Source organism: Sturnus vulgaris, chromosome 6, assembly GCF_052056855.1.
Source record: "Sturnus vulgaris isolate bStuVul1 chromosome 6, bStuVul1.hap1, whole genome shotgun sequence".
NCBI lineage: Eukaryota > Metazoa > Chordata > Aves > Passeriformes > Sturnidae > Sturnus > Sturnus vulgaris.
The window spans coordinates 45,363,926-45,369,925 of NC_142248.1; positions in this window are offsets into that span (position 1 = coordinate 45,363,926).

The following is a 6,000-nucleotide window of genomic DNA, read 5'->3' on the forward strand; positions in this document are numbered from 1 at the left end:
TTGGTGGGATTCCCAGTAGGACCAGTGCAAGATCTCCAGGTGTGGAGATTTTAAATTTTAGTCCTACATTAGTAACTTTGGTTTCACAGCTGGAAGTTTTATTGAAACCTGCCTGAGAAGGATTGTAGGAGCAAATTGCTTGAAATGGCAGGATTTAGGATGAGTTCAGGGAATAAAGAAACAGATGATGAGAGGATCAAGGAGAAGACAAGTTTATTAAAACTCAGAATATGATAGCAGAGGTACAAAAATTACATTATGGAGCATAATGGGGAATTAAGACAATCCAGATGTTGCAGACTATGATGAACTATAGGAAGAAATGCATCCTAAGGATTGAGGCAACGTGAGGACAGCCCCAGTCACTGTAGCTGCAAACATGATTTTAATAACTCAGGAAAGGCACAAGAGAACAGGTTGTTTGCTTTTGTTTTTAGCTGTGGTGCCGTTAGATATTATGTGCAACACTTGTACTCTGATCAAAATATGAAATTTGCTGTATTTTGTTTTCCCACTGTGATTGATTTTTGCCTGTTCAGGTGAACGTTATTGCAGATTTGAACTCTGGGGATTGCAGCTTTATGGAAGCAGCAGCGTGAGGCTGATAAAGAAATATTAAAATAAATAAAATATAAAATATAAATAAACATAAAAAGAGGAGCAATGGTAATGCTCCTGGTCGTTCTTTGAAAAGATCAAAAGAATTGTCAGGAATTTGGGTGCCTTCATGTAGTGGAAATCATAATGATATTGGACGGGATCTAAAAAAGTTACAGCAGGTGTGGCAGAAATAAATAGGGATAGTAAGTGTGAAATTTGAACTAGTTACAGGAAAAAGGTTGGGAAAAAACACCCCAAATCCAGACTTGGGGGAGTCCTGTGAGTTTCCTTATTGCCTTGGCATCTTCCAGAATTAAATGACAAATATTGTGTTTATTAGCTGATTACCTATCAGGATGGTCTGTTTATTTCTTAAATTGAGCTGTTGCCTAGCACATCAAATTGGGATGTCCTAAAGCTTGTTTGTTGTGTATTTTGTAAAAAGATTAATTTTCTGCCAAAAAGTGTCCTTTTGCTGGATAAAAAGGAGAGCATCAACATCAAGGCTTTACATTCTGGAAGTCTTTGTCAGTTCATTTGAGGACCTGTGGGAAGTGGATAAAAACAGTCTCAGAAATATGTAATTTGGAAGATTTAATTGGTGAAAGGTATTATTTAATCAGAATTTTAATTGGGCTCTTAGATAATTGGCTGGGCCAAGAACTGCAGTCAGATATTCCTCTGGGTACACCTGGCTCTTGTGTCTGCCTGCACCAAGCAAAGTGAAGAGTTTTATATCCCAAGTTCATAACTTTTCATAGCAGTGGAGTGTTAAAATTCCAATTGCCAGACGAGTACAGCTAAGCCTTGCCTGGTTTTGCTGTCCCTGGGTCATGGGTAGAGCCCTCATCCCTGGGGACAGTGGAATGCTGCACACATGTGGCACCTTCTCTCTGCCACTCAGCACTCAGGTTTCGTGGACAAAAGAAATAAATAATCAGGTAAAAGCTTGGAATGAATGTGAATGTGTGGCAGAGACAGCCAGGGAAGTGGTGTGAAACCAGGAGTGGAGGAGATTGAAGGTACATCCTCTTAGGTAAAGATAAACCTTGGATAGACGAGCTCTAGAGATGTGATCTTTCCCTGCAAGGAGATAAAATCAGACCTGAAATGTCCAAATCATCAAAATAATTTGAAGAACATTGATAACTGATTTTCCTCTCTCCTTAACAGTAGAGGGCGATCTTGTATTAAAAATTTAGGTTTTACCCAAATCGAAGCCTTTCCTTTACGAATTCTTGTCAAAAGAACGAAGGTTTTTATCTCTAGAAACATACGGGATCGGATGTCTGTATTATTCTGTGTAAATGTTATCTCTGTTAGAGATACTCGCAGTAACTCTCAGGTTTTGCACCACACAGCGACATTGCTCTATAGTAAGTGAGAATTATTGAAGTAAACCAGTATGATACTAATGGAGCAAATAATAGAACTCACTGTAAAAGTCTGCTGTGCTGAGTAATATTCAAGAAGTCTTTTGAAATTATTATTTTTTTCGATTTAAGAAAAAAATTACCTAGTTTAGTATGTTACATGAAGGCCGAGGAAACAACATACTAAATGTATTTTGTGTTTATTTCAGTCTGGGAAGTGTCTGCCTTTCATCCGTGCACGTGGAGATGCCTGAGTGCAAATCGAGGTGTTCCAGTGCTCAGGTGGGGAGCCCTATTCACACAGACTGTTCTTATCAAAGCTCAAAGATTATTGCTTCACTTACTCAAACACAAAAGATATGAAGCACGTGACTGGGTAGAGATTTGATATTATATTCTTTGGTGATAGAGTTTTTAAACTGTTTTTTAATACTTTTATTTTGTGTAACAGTTTTTGTCCCTGACATGTCACCTGGAGTGCTAAAGCATTTGGTCCCTGTGAAGGAGAATCACTGAACTATTGCAGATGGCCTGGCTTGATAAACTTCTTTGTCAATTAATCTGTTGCAAATGCCCTCAGTCTTCTGAATGGGTTTTCCTCTCGCAGCCCTGTGATAGTTCCCTATGGCTCCAGGATGGAACAATCCTGGGCAGTAAAGAGATTGAGATAATGACAGTCCATGGTGACAGCAGGGCTGGCAGAGCCAGCCTGGGGGAAGAAAGACACATACTTGCCAATAGAAATACCTCCATCCTTTGGGAATTGTAGCTTGGGAATCAAAGCTGACCTCATAGACAAGAATGATGGAGAACAAGCTTTTGATTTATGACTGGATGAAGCTCAAAGTCTGCCCTTCTGATCCTTCTTTACAACACACCTTTTGTATTTTATATGAGCTCTTTCACTTTATTCTCAGAATGTTATCTCCTGGGGTATCGTTTTTAAGTCTTTCAGTGTTGTAATAGTTCACTCATCTCCTTCTTAGTAGTTAGTTTTTGTTTTTTTAATGAAGCTAAAATCCCCTTTTAGTATCACAAGTAAACTGTCGTTTAAATTTAACATTACTGATCAGCTGCTTTGCTTTTTAAATTTTTTTTTCCCCTGAGTTTCATGAAAGCTAAACCCATATTTACCTTCTAGACCAGAGCTAGGGAATTCCATTTGCATTCACTGGTGCCTTGGTTGCCTCAAGTACTTGCACTTGAATATGAAAAAAAAATTGCATTTTTGGTACTGGAATTTATGGGTCAGATCCTTGGTAAATGTTGAGCTCTGCTAGTTTAATGAAGCTGTGCTGCTTTTCACCACCAATCTCTAATTAAGGCATCCACTATAGTGACTGTAACACTATGTCCCTCTCCTGGGAATTCTGCTCTCTGCTACCTGCTCACTTTGCCTTAAAAGCTTTAAGCAAAACTGTGAATTCTCTGAAAGTTTTAAAAATATGAATCCGGGTCTAAATCTTCTGAGCTTGTTCTTGTGCAAATCATCCATTGTTCCTATTTTCCAAATCTTTGCTGTGCCCTCTGTGACAAGCCATAGAAATGGCATAAAAAGCATTTGTGTGCTTTTTGTAGAAGAGAAGGACTGTGACAGCACAAGATCAAGTGCAGCTCTCTGCAAAGGAACGTTCTGTGCATCAGCTGTGTGGTATCTGCATTTGGGGTGTTTGTATTTCCATATATCTGTCAGCCTGTCTGTCATCTGCCTCCCTGTCCCCCTGACTTATGTGGCTGTTGATAAATACCCTCCGTTGGTGATTAAAAGGAAGTGACCTCATCAGTTTGTCTTTGCAACCACAAAGGTTTGGTTGTAACGTGGCATTCCATCCTATTACTCTGGTTTACACCAAATTCAACAGCTTGTGGCCTGCAGATACTCAGGATAAAGAGCAGAAAGAGACTGACCTTGACAACCTCATTTCTCATTCCTTTCTTGTTATAGGTAATATAGCTGAAAATGTGGTTTTAATTATAGTACTAATGAAAACTGAAAATCCAGACAGACACTTGACAAACTCTGGTACGCTTTATATTACATTTGTGCTAACTACAAAGTATCCAGCTGGGTGTAACATTATATCTCTTTTCCTTGAGCATCCGCCTGACTTAAGCTGTATAATTAATGTGTACTTTGGCTGCAGGTCAGCTTACAGTTGGTTTTTTAGAATTTTTACATTTTTTAAGATGTTGTAATGAAACGAATATGTTTATTACCTCTGTGCCTGCATTCCCCAGAGGGATTTAATACCTGTGCAGGAGCACCGGCTGGGAGAACTTGAATAAAAAGCCTCTGCCAGCTGAGCCTGATGCATCAGAAGCCTGCTTTCAAAAGTGGGTGTAAGAAACAGAATCAAAGAATGTCATGTCCACAGATGTGTTTAACTTTGATTCACCTCCTTTGTATGGTTTGTTGATTTTAAGTTATGACACCAATACACAATTGCCCAAAGTAGAATTTGTGAAGGGATTTATTTCTTTTCTTTTTTTTCTTTGGAAAGAATTTTGTTTTCAGAACTCACCAACGAGAAACTGATGTTCTCAGCTAGAGCCAGAAACACTAAAAGCAGGTTCCCTGCCAAGCTCCACCAGTGTACCTTCATCCTGACCTGTCTTAACTCTGCTATTCCAGTCAGGCATCTGACTGCACCAGCATGTGCATGTAATCGTGTTAAATAAAATCCCTGTTTTGATGATATGGACAAATGCTCTCTTGGGACTGGACTGAAATTAGCCTTGAAGGAATTTTATTCTGATGTAAGGCAAAGCTGAAATTACAAATGATAAAAATCTGAATTCTTGCATTATACTGCTGTTCTCAAGGACCTGCTGCGGAACCAGAAATTTTTCTTTACAAAAGTATTAGTGTGTTTCTCATGCCAAACTTCCAAAAAACATTTCTGACATAAAAGGAAATAGTTGCAGCACAACCACGCTCACAGCAGGGACCACAAGGTGTTACTTGTAGAAATGAATGCATAATGATTTTCAAATGAACTTTTCTGGCATGTTCCTGTGGCCAGTAATGTGGTTTGATGTTTGTGTGAGTGCACAAAGCTCATATCTCCATAACCTATCTGCAGCTGTGCTCTAAACTTGTTTGGGGATACAGATCATCTGAGGCAAGTTTGATTTTTCTCTAACAGCCTCAAATTGTTTCTGCTTTCTGCCAAACATGGATGTGAAAGAAAAGCTTCTTATGAAAAATTATTCATGAGCAGCTTTGCTAATGTTTAACTGAGTTTTGGAAGACAAACGCAGTCCAACTGGTCAAAAGGTCTCCCCAAAAGACTGTAGCAACAGGTGATTGTTTTTAAAAACTGCCTTTCTAAAAAGGATTGCTGGGTAGAGTCCCTTAAAGGCTGTAACTTGTTCTGGAAGAAATTTTGGAAAACATCATGCTGAAGAGATACACTTCCTTTGTTCAGAGGAGAGTAAGGATTTTGGAATTAGACATCTCCTACATTTCTGTTTCAAAAACACTGAGGAGCCTTGCACGGGCTCAAGCTCTGTCAGACTAAGAGCACAGTCAGGCACAGCTTCTGTTCCAAGGGCCTGTGGTCTGCAGAGGCACCGTGGGCAAATCCCAGCCCCAGCTTCTCCCACAGCTCCTCTGGTTTTCACAGGGTGTGCTGAGTGCCCATTTGGCACGAGGGAGATACACTGGCAGCAATTAAAGGCATTTCCCATCTCAAAGAGGAAATAACACCTGGTCTCCAGTTAGCAAACAGCTAAAAAATGAATTAAGCCAGATGTTGCTGAGCCCTTGGTATTGACACACATGGCAGTGCAGCCTTTAAAGTGTCCCTCCTGTGGCCTCTAGTTATACTGAGATCTTATTTCCCTCCTATAAACATCATGGGGAATGATTAAGCAACAGTACCCCATTTATATCCCACGTTATGCCAAGTAAAGTTCATGGCTGTGCTGTTTGTCAAGTGGCAGTGTAATGGGTGGGTAATGTTATATCACTTATTTGTTATTCCATTAACTCTGCTAAACAGACCTATAGAACAGAAGTACCTGG